The 20,440-nt window shown below is 46.5% G+C and overlaps 1 long non-coding RNA gene across 2 annotated transcripts; it reads left to right on the top strand.

Moving 5' to 3' along the window:
* Positions 1-3,610: 3,610 nt before the first annotated feature.
* Positions 3,611-20,188, top strand: LOC143768734 (uncharacterized). 2 transcript variants are annotated; one of them, XR_013214001.1, is made up of 6 exons: positions 3,611-3,683; positions 7,231-7,282; positions 7,444-7,546; positions 7,672-7,733; positions 19,359-19,400; positions 19,877-20,188. It is a non-coding gene; the product is annotated as an uncharacterized LOC143768734 (long non-coding RNA). The 2 variants fall into 2 exon arrangements; XR_013214002.1 differs by having other exon boundaries at positions 3,640-3,687.
* Positions 20,189-20,440: the final 252 nt, after the last annotated feature.

Genomic DNA, 20,440 nt, shown 5'->3' with positions numbered 1-20,440 from the left:
TGTTATCAGTCATTGTACATTAGGATGAGGTGAGTTGTGACATCACCTATTGTGAATGGTGGATCCTGTGTTATCTACTGTATATAGTGGTGTTATCAGTCATTGTACAGGAGGGGGAGGTGAGCTATTATATCACCTATTGTGAATGGTGAATCTTGAGTTTTCTACTGTATATAGAGGTGTTATCAGTCATTGTACAGGAGGAGGAGGTGAGCTGTGACATCACCTATTGTATATGGTGGATCCTGTGTTATCTACTGTATATAGAGGTGTTATCAGTCATTGTACAGGAGGAGGAGGTGAGCTGTAATATCACCTATTGTGAATGGTGGATCCTGTGTTATCTACTGTATATAGAGGTGTTATGAGTCATTGTACAGGAGGAGGAGGTGAACTGTGACATCATCTATTGTGAATGGTGGATCCTGTGTTATCTACTGTATATAAAGGTGTTATCAGTCATTTTACAGGAGGAGGAGGTGAACTGTGACATCATCTATTGTGAATGGTGGATCCTGTGTTATCTATTGTATATAAAGGTGTTATCAGTCATTTTACAGGAGGAGGAGGTGAACTGTGACATCATTTATTGTGAATGGTGGATCCTGTGTTATCTATTGTATATAAAGGTGTTATCAGTCATTTTACAGGAGGAGGAGGTGAGCTGTAACATCACCTATTGTGAATTGTGGATCCTGTGTTATGTACTGTATATAGAGGTGTTATCAGTCATTGTACAGGAGGAGGAGGTGAGCTGTGATATCACCTATTGTGAATGGTGGATCCTGTGTTATCTACTGTATATAGAGGTGTTATCAGGCATTGTACAGGAGGAGGAGGAGGTGAGCTGTGATATCACCTATTGTGAATGGTGGATCCTGTGTTATCTACTGTATATAGAGGTGTTATCAGGCATTGTACAGGAGGAGGAGGTGAGCTGTAACATCACCTATTGTGAATGGTGGATCCTGTGTTATGTACTGTATATAGAGGTGTTATCAGTCATTGTACAGGAGGAGGAGGTGAGCTGTGATATCACCTATTGTGAATGGTGGATCCTGTGTTATCTACTGTATATAGAGGTGTTATCAGGCATTGTACAGGAGGAGGAGGTGAGTTGTGATATCACCTATTGTGAATGGTGGATCCTGTGTTATCTACTGTATATAGAGGTGTTATCAGGCATTGTACAGGAGGAGGAGGTGAGCTGTAACATCACCTAGTGTGAATGGTGGATCCTGTGTTATGTACTGTATATAGAGGTGTTATCAGTCATTGTACAGGAGGAGGAGGTGAGCTGTGATATCACCTATTGTGAATGGTGGATCCTTTGTTATCTACTGTATATAGAGGTGTTATCAGGCATTGTACAGGAGGGGAAGGTGAGCTGTTATATCACCTATTGTGAATGGTGAATCTTGTGTTTTCTACTGTATATAGAGGTGTTATCAGTCATTGTACAGGAGGAGGAGGTGAGCTGTGACATCACCTATTGTGAATGGTGGATCCTGTGTTATCTACTGTATATAGAGGTGTTATGAGTCATTGTACAGGAGGAGGAGGTGAGCTGTGACATCATCTATTGTGAATGGTGGATCCTGTGTTATCTACTGTATATAGAGATGTTATCAGTCATTGTACAGGAGGAGGAGGTGAGCTGTGACATCACCTATTGTGAATGGTGGATCCTGTGTTATGTACTGTATATAGAGGTGTTATCAGTCATTGTACAGGAGGAGGAGGTGAGCTGTGATATCACCTATTGTGAATGGTGGATCCTGTGTTATCTACTGTATATAGAGGTGTTATCAGGCATTGTACAGGAGGAGGAGGTGAGTTGTGATATCACCTATTGTGAATGGTGGATCCTGTGTTATCTACTGTATATAGAGGTGTTATCAGGCATTGTACAGGAGGAGGAGGTGAGCTGTAACATCACCTATTGTGAATGGTGGATCCTGTGTTATGTACTGTATATAGAGGTGTTATCAGTCATTGTACAGGAGTAGGAGGTGAGCTGTGATATCACCTATTGTGAATGGTGGATCCTTTGTTATCTACTGTATATAGAGGTGTTATCAGGCATTGTACAGGAGGGGAAGGTGAGCTGTTATATCACCTATTGTGAATGGTGAATCTTGTGTTTTCTACTGTATATAGAGGTGTTATCAGTCATTGTACAGGAGGAGGAGGTGAGCTGTGACATCACCTATTGTGAATGGTGGATCCTGTGTTATCTACTGTATATAGAGGTGTTATGAGTCATTGTACAGGAGGAGGAGGTGAGCTGTGACATCATCTATTGTGAATGGTGGATCCTGTGTTATCTACTGTATATAGAGATGTTATCAGTCATTGTACAGGAGGAGGAGGTGAGCTGTGACATCACCTATTGTGAATGGTGGATCCTGTGTTATCTACTGTATATAGAGGTGTTATCAGTCATTGTACAGGAGTAGGAGGTGAGCTGTGACATCACCTATTGTGAATGAGGGATCCTACAACTGTATATAGCATTGTCATCACCTTCATTATAATCCTGTCCGCAATGATAATGAGACTGCTGAAAAGTCTTCTCTACAGAACAGCAAGTCTGAGTCTAACATTAAAGTGACTTTTATAGATATTTTTGTGAATTCTTTTATATTTCACATTTAAAATCCAATTTAAGCAAATAGTTAATTGTGTGAGGACTCATTTTCATTAAGCAGTGGAGGCAGAATCATGGGGAGACAGAGGTTCAGAGATAATGGTTATTATTATTCCCCACCACTTGTGGTTAGAGCTTAGAATAACTGCACAATTATCGGGCTGGTCTGTCTCTTTAACCCTTCACTGTACAGGCACAAATGAGAATATAGCTGTTACCCAGTCTGTGATGGCTACATATGTTCTCCAGGGCCCTGCTGCTATATAGATGTGTCCTTCCTCCTCCTAAATAAGGTTTTGTCTAAAATTACCCAAAAATGATCACTAATAATGTCCCAGTAATATCAATGCCGTGAAGTCACAAAGCAATGATAATGATTGTATACACACTGAATCTCCATTTCTTTGTCACTATATTAGGACGACTCCTCTCACTATTGTACCAGGTTTGTGTTGAGTTTGGCTTCTGAATTCCTAAAACAAAGTCTCATTGTATTGCAGTCTTGTATGAGCAGAGATAAGACGGACACCAGCAGGTAGGTCAGGTCTAAAGGCCCCGTCTCACATAGCGAGATCGCTAGCGAGATCGCTGCTGAGTCACAAGTTTTGTGACGCAACAGCGACCTCCATAGCGATCTCGCTATGTTTGACACGTACCAGCGACCCGGCCCCTGCTGCGAGATCGCTGGTCGTGTCGGAATGGCCTGGACCTTTTTTTGGTCGTTGAGGTCCCGCTGACATCGCTGAATCGGTGTGTGTGACACGGATTCAGCGATGTCTTCACTGGTAACCAGGGTAAACATCGGGTTACTAAGTGCAGGGCCGCGCTTAGTAACCCGATGTTTACCCTGGTTACCAGTGTAAAATGTAAAAAAAACAAACACTACATACTCACCTTCGCATCCCCCGGCGTCCGCTTCCCACACTGACTGAGCGCTGTAAAGTGAAAGTGAAAGCACAGCGGTGACGTCACCGCTCTGCTGTTAGGGCCGGCGCTCAGTCAGTGCGGGAAGCAGACGCCGGGGGACGCGAATGTAAGTATGTAGTGTTTGTTATTTTACATTTTACACTGGTAACCAGGGTAAACATCGGGTTACTAAGTGCGGCCCTGCACTTAGTAACCCGATGTTTACCCTGGTTACCAGGGGACCTCGGCATCGTTGGTCGCTGGAGAGCGGTCTGTGTGACAGCTCTCCAGCGACCACACAGCGACTAAACAGCGACGCTGCAGCGATCAGCATCGTTGTCTGTATCGCTGCAGCGTCGCTGTGTGTGACGGGGCCTTAAAGGTACCGTTACACTAAACGACTTACCAACTATCACGACCAGTGATACGACCTGGCCGGGATCGTTGGTAAGTCGTTGTGTGGTCGCTGGGGAGCTGTCACACAGACAGCTCTCTCCAGCGACCAACAATTAGGGGAACGACTTCGGCATCGTTGAAACTGTCTTCAATGATGCCGAAGTCCCCGGGTAACCAGGGTAAACATCGGGTTACTAAGAGCAGGGCCGCGCTTAGTAACCCGATATTTACCCTGGTTACCATTGTAAAAGTAAAAAAAAAAAAAACAGTACATACTCACATTCCGATGTCTGTCACGTCCCCCGGCGTCAGCTTCCCGCACTGACTGTGTCAGCGCCGGCCGTAAAGCAGAGCACAGCGGTGACGTCACACACGCCGATCCAGCGATGACAGCGGGTGATCAGCGACCAAAAAAAGGTCCTGATCATTCCCTACGACCAACGATCTCCCAGCAGGGGCCTGATCGTTGGTCGCTGTCACACATAACGAGATCGTTAAGCGGGATCGTTGCTAAGTCACCAAAAGCGTGACGTTGCAACGATATCGTTAACTAAATCGTTATGTGTGAAGGTACCTTTATTTCTTTCACACACAATTAATAACATATACAATATTTTAAATATTATATATTATTTACTTTTATTTTCCTCATGCTGCAAGGTGTATTGTATTTAAACTAGCAAGCACATAAAATAAACTAGGATAAATATATATATATATATATATATATATATATACATATATATATATATATATAATATATATATATATATATATATATATATATATATATATATATATATATATATATATATATATATATTCCATTTTACTTTTTTGCTGGTTTTAAATATACAATACAGTTTGGAGCATGAGAAAAAATAAAAGTGAAGTGTACATAATATTATACATATATATATATATATATATATATATATATATATATATATATATATATATATATATATATATATATATATATATATATATATGTACACATATTTTTTTTAATATTACATAAACTTCAATTATATTTTCTTTCATGCTCCAATCTGTAGGAAAAGTAGCAACAACAGAAAATTATATGTGTTTATATATGTATGTATGCATGTATGTATGTATGTATGTATATATATACAGTTAGGTCCATATATATTTGGACAGAGTCAACATTTTTCTAATTTTGGTTATAGACATTACCACAATGAATTTTAAACAAAACAATTCAGATGCAGTTGAAGTTCAGACTTTCAGCTTTCATTTGAGGGAATCCACATTAAAATTGGATGAAGGCTTTAGGAGTTTCAGCTCTTTAACATGTGCCACCCTGTTTTTTAAAGGGACCAAAAGTAATTGGACAATTGACTCCAAGGCTATTTCATGGACAGGTGTGGGCAATCCCTTCCTTATGTCATTCTCAATTAAGCAGATAAAAGGCCTAGAGTTGATTGGAGGTGTGGTGCTTGCATTTGGAAGGTTTTGCTGTGAAGTAAACATGCGGTCAAAGGAGCTCTCCATGCAGGTGAAACAAGCCATCCTTAAGCTGCGAAAACAGAAAAAACCCATCCGAGAAATTGCTACAATATTAGGAGTGGCAAAGTCTACAGTTTGGTCCATCCTGAGAAAGAAAGAAAGCACTGGTGAACTCATCAATGCAAAAAGACCTGGGTGCCCACGGAACTCAACAGTGGTGGACGATCGCAGAATAATCTCCATGGTGAAGAGAAACCCCTTCACAACAGCCAACCAGGTGACCAACACTCTCCAGGAGGTCGGCGTATCAATATCCAAATCTACCATAAAGAGAAGACTGCATGAAAGTAAATACAGAGGGTTCACTGCACGGTGCAAGCCACTCATAAGCATCAAGAAGAAAAAGGCTAGACAGGACTTTGCTAAAAAACATCTAGAAAAGCCAGCGCAGTTCTGGAAGAACATTATTTGGACAGATGAAACTAAGACCAACCTCTACCAGAATGATGGAAAGAGAAAAGTATGGCTAAGGCGTGGTACAGCTCATGATCCAAAGCATACCACATCATCTGTAAAACACGACGGAGGCAGTGTGATGGCTTGGGCATGCATGGCTGCCAGTGGCACTGGGTCACTAGTGTTTATGGATGATGTGACACAGGACTGAAGCAGCCAAATGAATTCTGAGGTCTTCAGAGCCTCCATATTGTGTGCACAGATCCAGCCAAATACAGCCAAGCTGATTGGTCGCCGTTTCATACTACAGATGGACAATGACCCAAAACATAAAGCCAAAGCAACCCAGGAGTTTATTAAAGTAAAGAAGTGGAAGATTCTTGAGTGGCAAAGTCAGTCACCTGATCTCAACCCAATTGAGCAGCATTTCACTTGTTAAAGACTAAACTTCAGACAGAAAGGCCCACAAACAAACAGCAACTGAAAACCACCGCAGTGAAGGCAGAGCATCAAAAAGGAGGAAACACAGCGTCTGGTGATGTCCATGAGTTCAAGACTTCAGGCAGTCATTGCCAACAAAGGGTTTTCAACCAAGTACTAGAAATGAACATTTTATTCAAAATTATTGAATCTGTCCAATTACTTTTGGTCCCTTTACAAACAGGGCGGCACATGATAAGGAGCTAAAACTCCTAAACCCTTCATCCAATTATAATGTGGATACTCTCAAATGAAAGCTGAAAGTCTGAACTTCAACTGCATCTGAATTGTTTTCTTTAAAATTCATTGTGGTAATGTCTATAACCAAAATTAGAAAAATGTCTCTGTCCAAATATATATTGACGTAACTGTGTATATATGTATATATATATTACTCACTGCAAACTGTATTGTAAGAAATTCAACTTCTTAAGTATTGAAAAAAAAATATGTATAATGTTTATATGTGTACAACTGTAATAATAAATAGAACATTTACACTATTTATTAAATAACATTTTTAACAACTTTTATTTGTAAAATAACTTTTTATTAAATAACCTTTAGATTTTATGCTTCTTTTTCCCCATAGTTTTAGCAGAAGAAAATTACATCTTGAGTCCTGCTTGACAAAAAAAAAAAAAATTGTATCATTACAGTAGAAATCATTTTTAGGATGACTTGTAGGATCATTTTTCCTCTCTGTTGCCTTGTGTTTATGAATGAGTGATACATGGAAGATTTAAAGTCTCAGATATTATTAAACACAAACATAATATCTTACTACATATTTTACAGAGCAGTGAAAATTAAGGGATCAATATTGATTAGATTCTAACATTCTTCTGGGTTCTGTGGCTTCTGTGTAGGTCAATAGGAAGAATACAGCAATGTTTATGAAGTGTAAAGTCAAATGTGCATGTAAGCCTCCTCATTACTAGTTTTTGTTTTTATTGGATCTTCTAATATTTTTGTTTTCTAATTTTTTTTTTCTAACACATGAAATAATTTGTTTGAGTGGCCGGGGATTATTTTAGGGCAAAGAACAAGCTAGAGATGGTAATTAGACTTTTATGTTGTAGCATCCGGTACAATATGTGAGGCTGAGAACAATGGAGGAACATTGTGTTTGTTTGCCGGTGATTGGCGGTCTCCTGACTCTTCCTGATTATCTGGAATTTCCAGGTTTGTTCAGTCCGGATAATTGTGCTCTGTAATTGCACCTTTAGTCTGTTATAAAATGAAGTCCAGTCTCTCTGTAATTATTTCTGCTCTGATTGGCCGCTTGTCTTCCATTTCCCTTTCATTAGGAATTAGGGGATCAGTCACATTGTAACAATGGATCTCCGACTGACAATCGCTGCGGCTTTGGGTAAGTGTTAATTCACTTGTACACATAAGTGGATCTGCAGCGCCCCAGAGTCCTGGTCGTTGCAGTACTGTGGCTCCGCCACTATGGGGAGCTATGGTGCGTCTGATGGCACTGAAGGAGTTCATCTGATCAGGTATCACAGACACCAATACATTTCACAGTCGGGCCTCCGGGGGGAGCTAAGGGTTCTATTCATTAGGCCACTCCCCACCATAGTGGGTAAACTGGGGGTCAGGCAGGAAGTTAGATCAGAAAGCTGACTGGGTTGGAACCAGGCAACACCTTGTGGCAGAGGGTGTTGCGGGGGGAAGATACAGTAGGGTCTCTGTCGGGGGTGGGATCCTGACAGAGGCTTGGCAACTTGAACGAACGAAACGGGACCGTGCCTGCTCCGGGTAGCGGCGGTGCCCAAGGAAGGACTAGAAGCGAGATAGATTGTGCTGAGTGAGAAACGAGATCACGCAAAAGGAGAAATACCAGTAGGAGTCGTGCTGTAAGACCGAAGCAACATCCTACTGAGGCGCACTACCGGTGGCCGGAACGCCGAGGGAGTATAATAACATTCAGCTTCAAGCAATACTCCAAACAGCGGCAGGACAGTCAGTCTAAGGCGGGCTGTCTAACTTTAATCACCTATGCAGTCTTGGGGAGCAACTTGTGGAGAGGGGCGACTCTAGGGTCCCGGAAGAGCTCCGAGCCTACCCGTCAAACGGGTGCGTCCCAACCAGAACACCAGGGAGGGACGGAGGATTAGCAGAACATCATCTAATCGAGTTGTGAGGGAACTTAAGAAACAGACACAACAGTTGTGGGGGACTTTCTGTAAGCACAGCAGGGAAGGACCACAACACATAGCGCTAGAAGGAAGGCACCGATTTCCACCTGTAAAGAGAACTTTGGAGGTGCCATTGGACCGGCCGGACTTGCGCAGCCTGGTGAACCGTGTTCTGGACTGAGGACCCAGAGACCTTCAGTAAAGAGGTAAAGAGACTGCAACCTGGTGTCCTCGTTATTTACCGCACCGCACCACTACAACAGCACCACTATCCCCCGTCACATCATCCGTTATATCTATTTCACTGTGCGCCCCTCGGCAGGGTCACGGACTGGGCCTAGCCACCGTGACAACCCCAGAGCAGAGACTCAGAGGCCCGGTACCGGGTACCCCTCGGCCCTGCGGCAGTGGGGGCGCTACAGATCAATCTTGCGGCATAAACAGCTCCTTACAGGAAAAGAATGATGTATATAAAAAAGGCGTGATAGGGGTGATATCAGGTGACGTAGATATAATGTAGCACTATATACTGTATGTTATTAAAGTGTCTGTACACTTTATATAGCATTGGGCCATCAGCTATCTCTGCATCTTTCTAATTCACCTACTCGCTTGGTTCAGCCGTGCCTCCGTCTGTCCTCTCCAGAAACATCTGCCCCTCAAGAGACGCTATTGTGCCCTCTAGACATCACCATCCTCTCCAGACCCCTTTATCCACTCCTGATGCCTCTACTCTCTCCAGACCCCTCTGTCCTCTCCAGACCCCTCTGTCCCCTTCTGATCTTGCTGTCCCTTCCAGACCTCTCTGTCCTCTCCAGACCTCTGTGTCCTCTCCAGACCCCTGTGTCCTCTACAGACTCCTGTGTCCTCTCCAGACCCCTCTGTCCTTTCCAGACCCCCTGTCTTCTCCAGACCCCTCTGTCCTCTCCAGACCCCTGTGTCCTCTCCAGACCCCTCTGTCCTCTCCAGACCCCTCTGTCCTCTCCAGACCCCTCTATCCTCTCCAGACCTCTCTGTCCTCTCCAGACCTCTGTGACCTCTCCAGACCCCTCTATCCTCTCCAGACCCCTCTGTCCTCTCCAAACCCCCCTATCCTCTCCAGACCTGTCTGTCCTCTCCAGACCACTCTGTCCTCTCCAGACCAATCTGTCCTCTCCAGACCCCTCTGTCCTCTCCAGACCCCTCTGTCCTCTCCTGACCCCTGTGTCCTCTCCAGACCCCTATGTCCTCTCCAGACCCCTGTCCTCTCCAGACCCCTGTGTCCTCTCCTGACCCCTGTGTCCTCTCCAGACCTTTATGTCCTCTCCAGACCCCTCTGTCCTCTCCAGACCCCTCTGTCCTCTCCAGACCCTTGTGTCCTCTCCAGACCCCTGTGTCCTCTACAGACTCCTGTGTCCTCTCCAGACCCCTCTGTCCTTTCCAGACCCCTCTGTCCTCTCCAGACCCCTCTGTCCTCTCCAGACCCCTGTGTCCTCTCCAGACCCCTCTGTCCTCTCCAGACCCCTGTGTCCTCTCCAGACCCCTCTGTCCTCTCCAGACCCCTCTATCCTCTCCAGACCTCTCTGTCCTCTCCAGACCTCTGTGACCTCTCCAGACCCCTCTATCCTCTCCAGGCCGCTCTGTCTTCTCCAAACCCCCCTATCCTCCCCAGACCTGTCTGTCCTCTCCAGACCACTCTGTCCTCTCCAGACCCCTCTATCCTCTCCAGACCCCTCTGTCCTCTCCAGACCCCTCTGTCCTCTCCAGACCCCTGTGTCCTCTCCAGACCCCTCTGTCCTCTCCAGACCCCTCTGTCCTCTCCAGACCCCTGTGTCCTCTCCAGACCCCTCTGTCCTCTCCAGACCCCTCTATCCTCTCCAGACCTCTCTGTCCTCTCCAGACCTCTGTGACCTCTCCAGACGCCTCTGTCCTCTCCAGATCCCTCTGTCCTCTCCTGACCCCTGTGTCCTCTCCTGACCCCTGTGTCCTCTCCAGACCCCTATGTCCACTCCAGACCCCTCTGTCCTCTCCAGACCCCTCTGTCCTCTCCAGACCCTTGTGTCCTCTCCAGACCCCTGTTTCCTTTCCAGACCCCTCTGTCCTCTCCAGACCCCTCTTTCCTCTCCAGACCTCTCTGTCCTCTCCAGACCTCTCTGTCCCCCTTCAGACTCCTCTGTCCCTTCCAGACCCCTGTTTGCCTTCCAGACCATTCTGTGCTCTCCAGACTCTTCTGTAGCGCCCCCACTGCCGCAGGGCCGAGGGGTACCCGGTACCGGGCCTCTGAGTCTCTGCTCTGGGGTTGTCACGGTGGCTAGGCCCGGTCCGTGACCCTGCTGAGGGGCGTACAGTGATAGGTATGATGGATGGTGGTGGTGGTGCGGTGCAATAAATAACGAGGACACCAGGTTGCAGTCTCTTTACCTCTTTACTGAAGATCTCTGGGTCCTCAGTCCGGAGTCCAGATCACCAGGCTGCGCAAGTCCGGCCGGTCCAATGGCACCTCCAGAGTTCTCTTAACAGGTGGAAATCTGCGCCTACCTCCTAGCGCTGTGTGTTGCGGTCCTTCCCTGCTGTGCTTACGGAAAGTCCCCACAACTGTTGTGTCCGTTTCTTAAGTTCCCTCACAACTCGATAAGATGATGTTCTGCTAATCCTCCGTCCCTCCCTGATGTTACGGTTGGAACGGCACCCGTATGACGGGTAGGCTCGGAGCTCTTCCGGGACCCTAGAGTCGCCCCTCTCCACAAGTTGCCCCCCAAGACTGCATAGGTGATTTAAGTGAGACAGCCCGCCTTAGAATGACTGTCCTGCCGCTGTTTAGAGTATTGCTTGAAGCTGAATATTGTAATACTCCCTCGGCGTTCCGGCCGCCGGTTGTGCGCCTCAGTAGGATGTTGCCTCGGTCTTACAGCACGACCCCTACTGGTATTCTCCTTGTTGCTTTGATCTCGTTTCTCACTCAGCACAATCTATCTCGCTTTCAATCCTTCCTTGGGTACCGCCGCTATACTGAGCAGGCACGGTCCCGTTACGTTCGCTCAAGTTGCCAAGCCTCTGTCAGGATCCCACCCCTGACAGGGACCCTACCGAATCTTCTCCCGCAACACCCTCTGCCACAAGGTGTTGCCTGGTTCCAACCCAGTCAGCTTTCTGTCTAATTTCCTGCCTGACCCCCAGTTTTACCAGTGTGTGGAGAGTGGCCTAATGAATAGAACCCTTAGCTCCCCCTGGAGGCCCGGCGGTGAAATGTATTGGTGTCTGTGATACCTGATCAGATGAACTCCTTCAGTGCCATCAGACGTACCATAGCTCCCCTTAGTGGCGGAGCCACAGTACTGCAACGACCAGGACTCTGGGGCGCTGCACTTCTATCCCTTCAAGACCCTCCAGACCCCTCTGTCCTCTCCAGACACCTCTGTCCCCTTCTGATCTTGCTGTCCCTTCCAGACCTCTCTGTCCTCTCCAGACCTCTGTGTCCTCTCCAGACCCGTGTCCTCTACAGACTCCTGTGTCCTCTCCAGACCCCTCTGTCCTTTCCAGACCCCTCTGTCCTCTCCAGACCCCTCTGTCCTCTCCAGACCCCTGTGTCCTCTCCTGACCCCTCTGTCCTCTCCAAGCCCCTCTATCCTCTCCAGACCTCTCTGTCCTCTCCAGACCTCTGTGACCTCTCCAGACCCCTCTATCCTCTCCAGACCCCTCTGTCCTCTCCAAACCCCCCTATCCTCTCCAGACCTGTCTGTCCTCTCCAGACCACTCTGTCCTCTCCAGACCCCTCTATCCTCTCCAGACCCCTCTGTCCTCTCCAGACCCCTGTGTCCTCTCCAGACCCCTCTGTCCTCTCCAGACCCATCTGTCCTATCCAGACCCCACTGTCCTCTCCAGACCCCTCTATCCTCTCCAGACCTCTCTGTCCTCTCCAGACCTCTGTGACCTCTCCAGACCCCTCTGTCCTCTCCAGACCCCTCTGTCCTCTCCAGACCCCTCTGCCCTCTCCAGACCCCTATGTCCTCTCCAGACCCCTCTGTCCTCTCCTGACCCCTGTGTCCTCTCCAGACCCCTCTGTCCTCTCCAGACCCCTCTGTGTTCTCCAGACCCTTGTGTCCTCTCCAGACCCCTGTGTACTTTCCAGACCCCTATGTCCTCTCCAGACCCCTCTGTCCTCTCCAGACCCCTCTGCCCTCTCCAGACCCCTATGTCCTCTCCAGACCCCTCTGTCCTCTCCAGACCCCTATGTCCTCTCCAGACCCCTCTGTCCTCTCCAGACCCCTGTGTCCTTTCCAGACCCCTCTGTCCTCTCCAGACCCCTCTGTCATCTCCAAACCCCTCAGCCCTCTCCAGACCCCTATGTCCTCTCCAGACCCCTCTGTCCTCTCCAAACCCCTCTGCCCTCTCCAGACCCCTATGTCCTCTCCAGACCCCTCTGTCCTCTCCAGACCCCTCTGTCCTCTCCAGACCTCTCTGTCCCCCTTCAGACTCCTCTGTCCCTTCCAGACCCCTGTTTGCCTTCCAGACCATTCTGTGCCCTCCAGACTCTTCTATCCCTTCAAGACCCTCCAGACCCCTATGTTCCCTCCTGACTTCTCTGACCTTTCCATACTCTTCCATACTTACCAGACCTCTCTGTTCCCTGTTGTGGATTCTGTTGGTGGGCTCCCTCTGGTGGTTACTGCTGGTACTGGGTGACTTTGGTGGGTTGCGGCCTTTGGTTTCCACCTGTCCATCAGAGGCATGGTGTTTCCTATTTTACCTGGCCTTTCTGTCATTTCCCTTGCCGGCTATCAATGTGTTCAGATGTGCTCTGTTTGGTTCCTGCCTACCTGCTCCCAGATCTTTCAGGATAAGCTAAGTGCTGATTTTCAGTTGTTTTGTTTTTGGTCCAGCTTGCTTAGAATGTCTCTATGCTAGCTGGTTGCTCTAGTGGACTGAGGTTCTCCCCATGTGCCATGAGTTGGCACATGGGTTCTTGTAATCTCAGGATGGTTTTTTGATTAGGGTTTTTTGCTGACCGCTCAGTCCCCTTTTGTATCATTCTGCTTTCTAGTTTTCAGCGGGCCTCTATTTGCTAAAGCTATATACATCATCTCTATGTGTGTGCCTTCCTCTCATTTCACCGTCAATACATGTGGGGGGCAACTATACCTTTGGGGTTAATTCCTCTGGAGGCAAGTGAGGTCTTGTTTTCTCTGCAGTACTAGTTAGCTCTTAGGCTGGTGCGTGGCGTCTAGAACCAACGTAGGCACGCTCCCTGGCTATCTCTAGTTGCGTTTGTCAGGCGTAGGGCAGCGGTCAGCCCAGGTTCCATCACCCTAGAGCTCGTCCGATATTTGTTATACTTTGCTTGTCCTGTGCTATCCCTAGCCATTGGGGATTCATGACAGTATAGCCGGCCCACAAAGTGTTAATTGTTTGGGCTGAAGCAGGAGGAAAAGAAGTGTTCAAGGAAAAAATTTTTTTTTTTTTTTTTTTTCCTTCAGAGTTTTGCTGCCTAGCCCTTAATTGCTGTCTAGCTGCTTCTTACCTCCTCTTAACCCTTGAATGGCTCTGATCTTAGCTGTTTATCATGGATGTCCAGAGTTTGGCTTCCAGCCTGAGTAATCTCGCGGCAAAGGTTCAAAACATACAGGATTTCGTTGTTCACACTCCCATGTCTGAACCTAGAATTCCTATTCCAGAGTTTTTTTCTGGAGATAGATCTACCTTCCTGAATTTCAGGAACAATTGTAAATTGTTTCTCTCTTTGAAATCTCGCTCCTCTGGAGACCCTGCTCAACAGGTCAAGATTGTTATATCGTTCCTACGGGGCGACCCTCAGAATTGGGCATTTGCATTGGCACCAGGGGATCCTGCGTTGCTCAGTGTGGATGCGTTTTTTTCTGGCATTGGGTTTGCTCTATGAGGAACCTAACCTAGAGATTCAGGCTGAAAAGGCTTTATTAGCCCTCTCTCAGGGGCATGATGAAGCGGAAATATATTGTCAGAAATTTCGGAAATGGTCGGTGCTTACTCAGTGGAATGAGTGCGCCCTGGCTGCAAACTTCAGAAATGGTCTTTCTGAGGCCATTAAGGATATTATGGTGGGGTTCCCTGCGCCTACAGGTCTGAATGAGTCTATGGCTATGGCCATTCAGATTGATCGGCGTTTACGGGAGCGCAAACCCGTGCACCAGTTGGCGGTGTCTTCTGAACAGGCACCTGAGACTATGCAATGTGATAGAATTCAGTCCAGAAGTGAACGGCAAAATTATAGGCGGAAAAATGGTTTGTGTTTTTATTGTGGTGATTCAGCTCATGTTATATCAGCATGCTCTAAACGCACAAAAAGGGTTGATAAATCTTTTGCCATTGATACTCTGCAGTCTAAGTTCATTTTGTCTGTGACTCTGATTTTTTCACTGTCTTCCATTTCCGTCGATGCCTATGTGGATTCAGGCGCTGCCCTGAGTCTTATGGATTGGTCATTTGCTAAACGCTGCGGTTTTAGTCTAGAGCCTCTGGAAGTTCCTATTCCTCTGAAGGGAATTGATTCTACACCATTGGCTATGAATAAACCGCAGTATTGGACACAAGTGACCATGCGCATGACTCCCGTTCATCAGGAGGTGATTCGCTTCCTTGTACTGTATAATTTACATGATGTACTTGTGCTTGGTCTGCCATGGTTACAAACTCATAATCCTGTCCTGGACTGGAAAACAATGTCTGTGCTAAGCTGGGGATGTCAGGGGGTTCATGATGATGCACCTCCGATTTCTATCGCTTCATCGACTCCTTCGGAGATCCCTGCGTTTTTGTCAGATTATAAGGATGTTTTTGAGGAGCCTAAGCTCAATTCGCTCCCTCCTCATAGAGAGTGTGACTGTGCTATAGAATTGATTCCTGGCAGTAAGTTCCCTAAGGGTCGTTTATTTAATCTGTCAGTGCCAGAGCATACTGCTATGCGGAATTATATTAAGGAGTCCTTGGAAAAGGGACATATTCGTCCATCTTCGTCCCCTCTGGGAGCAGGTTTTTTTTTCGTGGCAAAAAAAGATGGTTCCCTGAGGCCTTGTATAGATTATCGCCTTCTGAATAAGATTACAGTCAAATACCAGTATCCATTGCCATTATTTACTGATTTGTTTGCTCGCATTAAGGGGGCTAGGTGGTTCACTAAAATAGATCTTCGTGGTGCGTATAATCTGGTGCGGATAAAACAGGGTGATGAGTGGAAAACTGCATTTAATACGCCTGAGGGCCATTTTGAGTATTTGGTAATGCCTTTTGGACTCTCCAATGCTCCGTCAGTCTTTCAGTCCTTTATGCACAATATTTTCCGTGAATATCTGGATAAGTTTATGATTGTGTATTTGGATGATATTTTGGTGTTTTCTGATGACTGGGAGTCTCATGTTCTACAGGTCAGGAAGGTGTTTCAGATTTTGCGGGCCAATTCTTTGTTTGTGAAGGGCTCAAAGTGTCTCTTCGGAGTCCAGAAGATTTCTTTTTTGGGGTACATTTTTTCTCCTTCTACTATTGAGATGGATCCCGTTAAGGTTCAGGCTATTTGTGACTGGACACAACCTACATCTGTTAAGAGCCTTCAGAAGTTCTTGGGGTTTGCTAATTTTTATCGTCGGTTCATTGCTAATTTTTCCAGTATTGTTAAACCTTTGACTGATTTGACTAAAAAGGGTGCTGATGTTGCTGATTGGTCTCCTGCGGCCGTGGAGGCCTTTCGGGAACTTAAGCGCCGGTTTTCTTCTGCTCCTGTGTTGTGTCAACCAGATGTTTCACTTCCTTTTCAGGTGGAGGTTGATGCTTCCGAGATTGGAGCGGGGGCGGTTTTGTCACAGAGAAGTTCTAATGGTTTGGTGATGAAGCCATGTGCTTTCTTCTCTAGAAAATTCTCGCCCGCCGAGCGCAATTATGATGTGGGTAATCGGGAGCTTTTGGCCATGAAGTGGGCATTTGAGGAGTGGCGTCATTGGCTTGAGGGTGCTAAACATCGCGTGGTGGTCTTGACTGATCACAAGAATCTCATTTACCTTGAGTCTGCCAGGCGTTTGAATCCTAGACAGGCTCGTTGGTCATTATTTTTTTCTCGTTTCAATTTCGTGGTTTCGTACCTGCCAGGTTCAAAGAATGTGAAGGCAGATGCTCTTTCCAGGAGTTTTGTGCCTGACTCTCCTGGAGACACTGGGCCTGCTGGTATCCTTAGGGATGGGGTAATATTGTCCGCCGTATCCCCAGACTTGCGACGCGCATTGCAGGAGTTTCAGGTGGATAAACCGGATCGATGTCCACCAGAAAGACTGTTTGTTCCGGATGATTGGACCAGTAGAGTCATCTCCGAGGTCCATTCTTCTGTGTTGGCTGGTCATCCTGGAATATTTGGTACAAGAGATTTGGTGGCCAGGTCTTTTTGGTGGCCTTCCTTGTCTAGGGATGTGCGTACCTTTGTGCAGTCTTGTGAAGTGTGTGCTCGAGCTAAGCCTTGCTGTTCACGGGCTAGTGGGTTGTTGTTATCTTTGCCCATCCCGGAGAGGCCTTGGACGCACATTTCCATGGATTTTATTTCTGATCTCCCGGTTTCACAGAAAATGTCCGTTATCTGGGTTGTGTGTGACCGCTTTTCTAAGATGGTTCATTTGGTGCCCTTGCCTAAGTTACCCTCCTCCTCTGAGTTGGTTCCTTTGTTTTTTCAGAACGTGGTTCGTTTGCATGGGATTCCGGAGAATATCGTTTCTGACAGGGGATCCCAGTTTGTGTCTAGATTTTGGCGGACGTTTTGTGCCAAGATGGGCATTGATTTGTCTTTCTCGTCTGCATTCCATCCTCAGACGAATGGCCAGACGGAGCGAACTAATCAGACCTTGGAAACTTATTTGAGGTGCTTTGTTTCTGCTGATCAGGATGACTGGGTTGCTTTTTTGCCACTGGCCGAATTTGCTCTTAATAATCGGGCTAGTTCTGCCACGTTGGTCTCTCCTTTTTTTTGTAATTCGGGGTTTCATCCTCATTTTTCCTCTGGTCAGGGGGAATCTTCGGATTGTCCTGGAGTGGACGTGGTGGTGGACAGGCTACATCAGATTTGGAATCAGGTGGTGGACAATTTGAAGTTATCTCAGGAGAAGACTCAGCAGTTTGCTAATCGCCGTCGCCGCGTGGGTCCCCGACTTCTTGTTGGGGACTTGGTGTGGTTGTCTTCTCGTTTTGTCCCTATGAAGGTCTCTTCTCCTAAGTTCAAGCCTCGGTTCATCGGTCCTTATAGGATCTCGGAGATTCTTAACCCTGTATCTTTTCGTTTGGATCTCCCAGCATCGTTTGCTATTCATAATGTGTTCCATCGGTCGTTGTTGCGGAGGTATGAGGTACCCGTTGTTCCTTCGGTCGAGCCTCCTGCTCCGGTGCTGGTGGAGGGAGAATTGGAGTATGTTGTTGAAAAGATCTTGGATTCTCGTGTTTCCAGACGCAAACTCCAGTATTTGGTTAAGTGGAAGGGTTATGGTCAGGAGGATAATTCCTGGGTGGTCGCCTCCGATGTTCACGCGACTGATTTGGTCCGCGCCTTCCATAGAGCTCACCCTGATCGCCCTGGGGGTTCTCGTGAGGGTTCGGTGACCCCTCCTCAAGGGGGGGGTACTGTTGTGGATTCTGTTGGTGGGCTCCCTCTGGTGGTTACTGCTGGTACTGGGTGACTTTGGTGGGTTGCGGCCTTTGGTTTCCACCTGTCCATCAGAGGCTGGGTGTTTCCTATTTTACCTGGCCTTTCTGTCATTTCCCTTGCCGGCTATCAATGTGTTCAGATGTGCTCTGTTTGGTTCCTGCCTACCTGCTCCCAGATCTTTCAGGATAAGCTAAGTGCTGATTTTCAGTTGTTTTGTTTTTGGTCCAGCTTGCTTAGAATGTCTCTATGCTAGCTGGTTGCTCTAGTGGACTGAGGTTCTCCCCATGTGCCATGAGTTGGCACATGGGTTCTTGTAATCTCAGGATGGTTTTTTGATTAGGGTTTTTTGCTGACCGCTCAGTCCCCTTTTGTATCATTCTGCTTTCTAGTTTTCAGCGGGCCTCTATTTGCTAAAGCTATATACATCATCTCTATGTGTGTGCCTTCCTCTCATTTCACCGTCAATACATGTGGGGGGCAACTATACCTTTGGGGTTAATTCCTCTGGAGGCAAGTGAGGTCTTGTTTTCTCTGCAGTACTAGTTAGCTCTTAGGCTGGTGCGTGGCGTCTAGAACCAACGTAGGCACGCTCCCTGGCTATCTCTAGTTGCATTTGTCAGGCGTAGGGCAGCGGTCAGCCCAGGTTCCATCACCCTAGAGCTCGTCCGATATTTGTTATACTTTGCTTGTCCTGTGCTATCCCTAGCCATTGGGGATTCATGACAGTTCCCTCCTTTCCCCTCTGTCTATCCCACACACCTAGGTCCTTTCCAGACCCCTCTGTCCCCTTCAGACCCCTCTGTCCCCTACTGGCTTCTCTGACCCTTCCAGACCCCTCTGTCCTTTCCAGACCCTTCTGTCCTTTCCAGACCCTTCTGTCCTTTCCAGACTCTTCTGTCCTTTCCAGACCCTTTTGTCCTTTCCAGACTCTTCTAACCCCTCTTGATTTCTTTTATTCTTCTCACCTCCTCTGTCCTCTCCTGACTTTTCTCACCCTTCCAGACTCCTCAATCCTTACCAGGTCCTTCTGTTCCCTCCATTCCTCTGTGTCACTTATGTCTGTGTGTGCTGTTTATTGGAGACATCATAGCAGTCAGTGTCCACCCACCAGCTCAGAGGCAATTTACAATTAAGGGTTATTTTTTTGTTTTATAAACTTTGTTTTATAGAATATGAATTATTTCCTTCATTAATTTGTCACCTTTTCTTATTTTCTTCCATACAGTCCTCACTGTTTTGTGTTTCCAGGTTTTTTATGTCACCACAGGTACATTCTTCTTTATGATTAATCCTACAGTAACCAGAATTAAATAATTTATCACCACTAGGGGGAACTCAGTGCTTTGAGATATCCAGCTTGTATTAGCTGTACACATCTGTATGCAGTTAGCTCCCGGTAGTGATGACTTTAGGAAACAGAATTATATAATTTATCACCACTAGAGGGAGCTCACTGCTTTGAGATCTCCAGCTTGTATTAGCTGCACACATCTGTATGCCGTTAGCTCCCCCTAGTGGTGACTCTAGGAACCAGAATTAGATCATTTAATAAATTCAGATCATATCCACAGATGGTGTAATGAATTTTGAGGGGCTTTCAGGAATATCATTTCCACCTATCTTTTTTTTTTGCTATGAGGCGCTATGATGTTTATAAACTTCTTACCCTTCTTAGTATATCTCAGAACACAAGAGTTGCATTCCACCTCTGCTTGTTCTATCATATGTCTCCTTTGTCTCTAGCAAATCCCATAATGGAAAACACTTGCAACGGAACATCTTGCAGACCTCTCTGTCGCCCCTGCAATCCTACCAATGAAACCCAGTGTCTTGATGTCTGTATACCCTTCGAGGCTGAAGTGTAATTCTGGGCAATCTGTGCTATTACTGAGCCAACGGCAAAATAGGATATTCTGGTATCTAAGGAGATGCTGCACAACCTGTTTCTCTAAATATAGAGGAGCTGATGATCGCTCATGGCTTTATAGCGCCCGTGTCTTCTGCAGTCTTAAAATGTTGTCTTATGGTGTAACCTGCATCTAAAATAAAAAATCATCAGTGTCCGTCTGATAGTGAATGACAGATCCTTACGTCTCTCGCTTCTACACCCCTCACATCTGGGTGATGCCACGCACCGATCCTGAATTCTTCCTGCCGCGCTGTCCACTCCTCATGGTGCTGAATTACTTCTCTATGGGAAAAAGAGAATTAAAAAAAAAAAAGGAGCAAAATGGAAACAAAGTTTCTATACTACTTTTCTTAACAGTTTCATAAACAAACCCCTTTATACCAATGCAGAACATTTTT

The sequence above is a fragment of the Ranitomeya variabilis genome, chromosome 4, assembly GCF_051348905.1.
Source record: "Ranitomeya variabilis isolate aRanVar5 chromosome 4, aRanVar5.hap1, whole genome shotgun sequence".
Classification (NCBI taxonomy): Eukaryota; Metazoa; Chordata; class Amphibia; order Anura; family Dendrobatidae; genus Ranitomeya; species Ranitomeya variabilis.
This window is presented reverse-complemented; position numbering and strand designations above follow the sequence as displayed.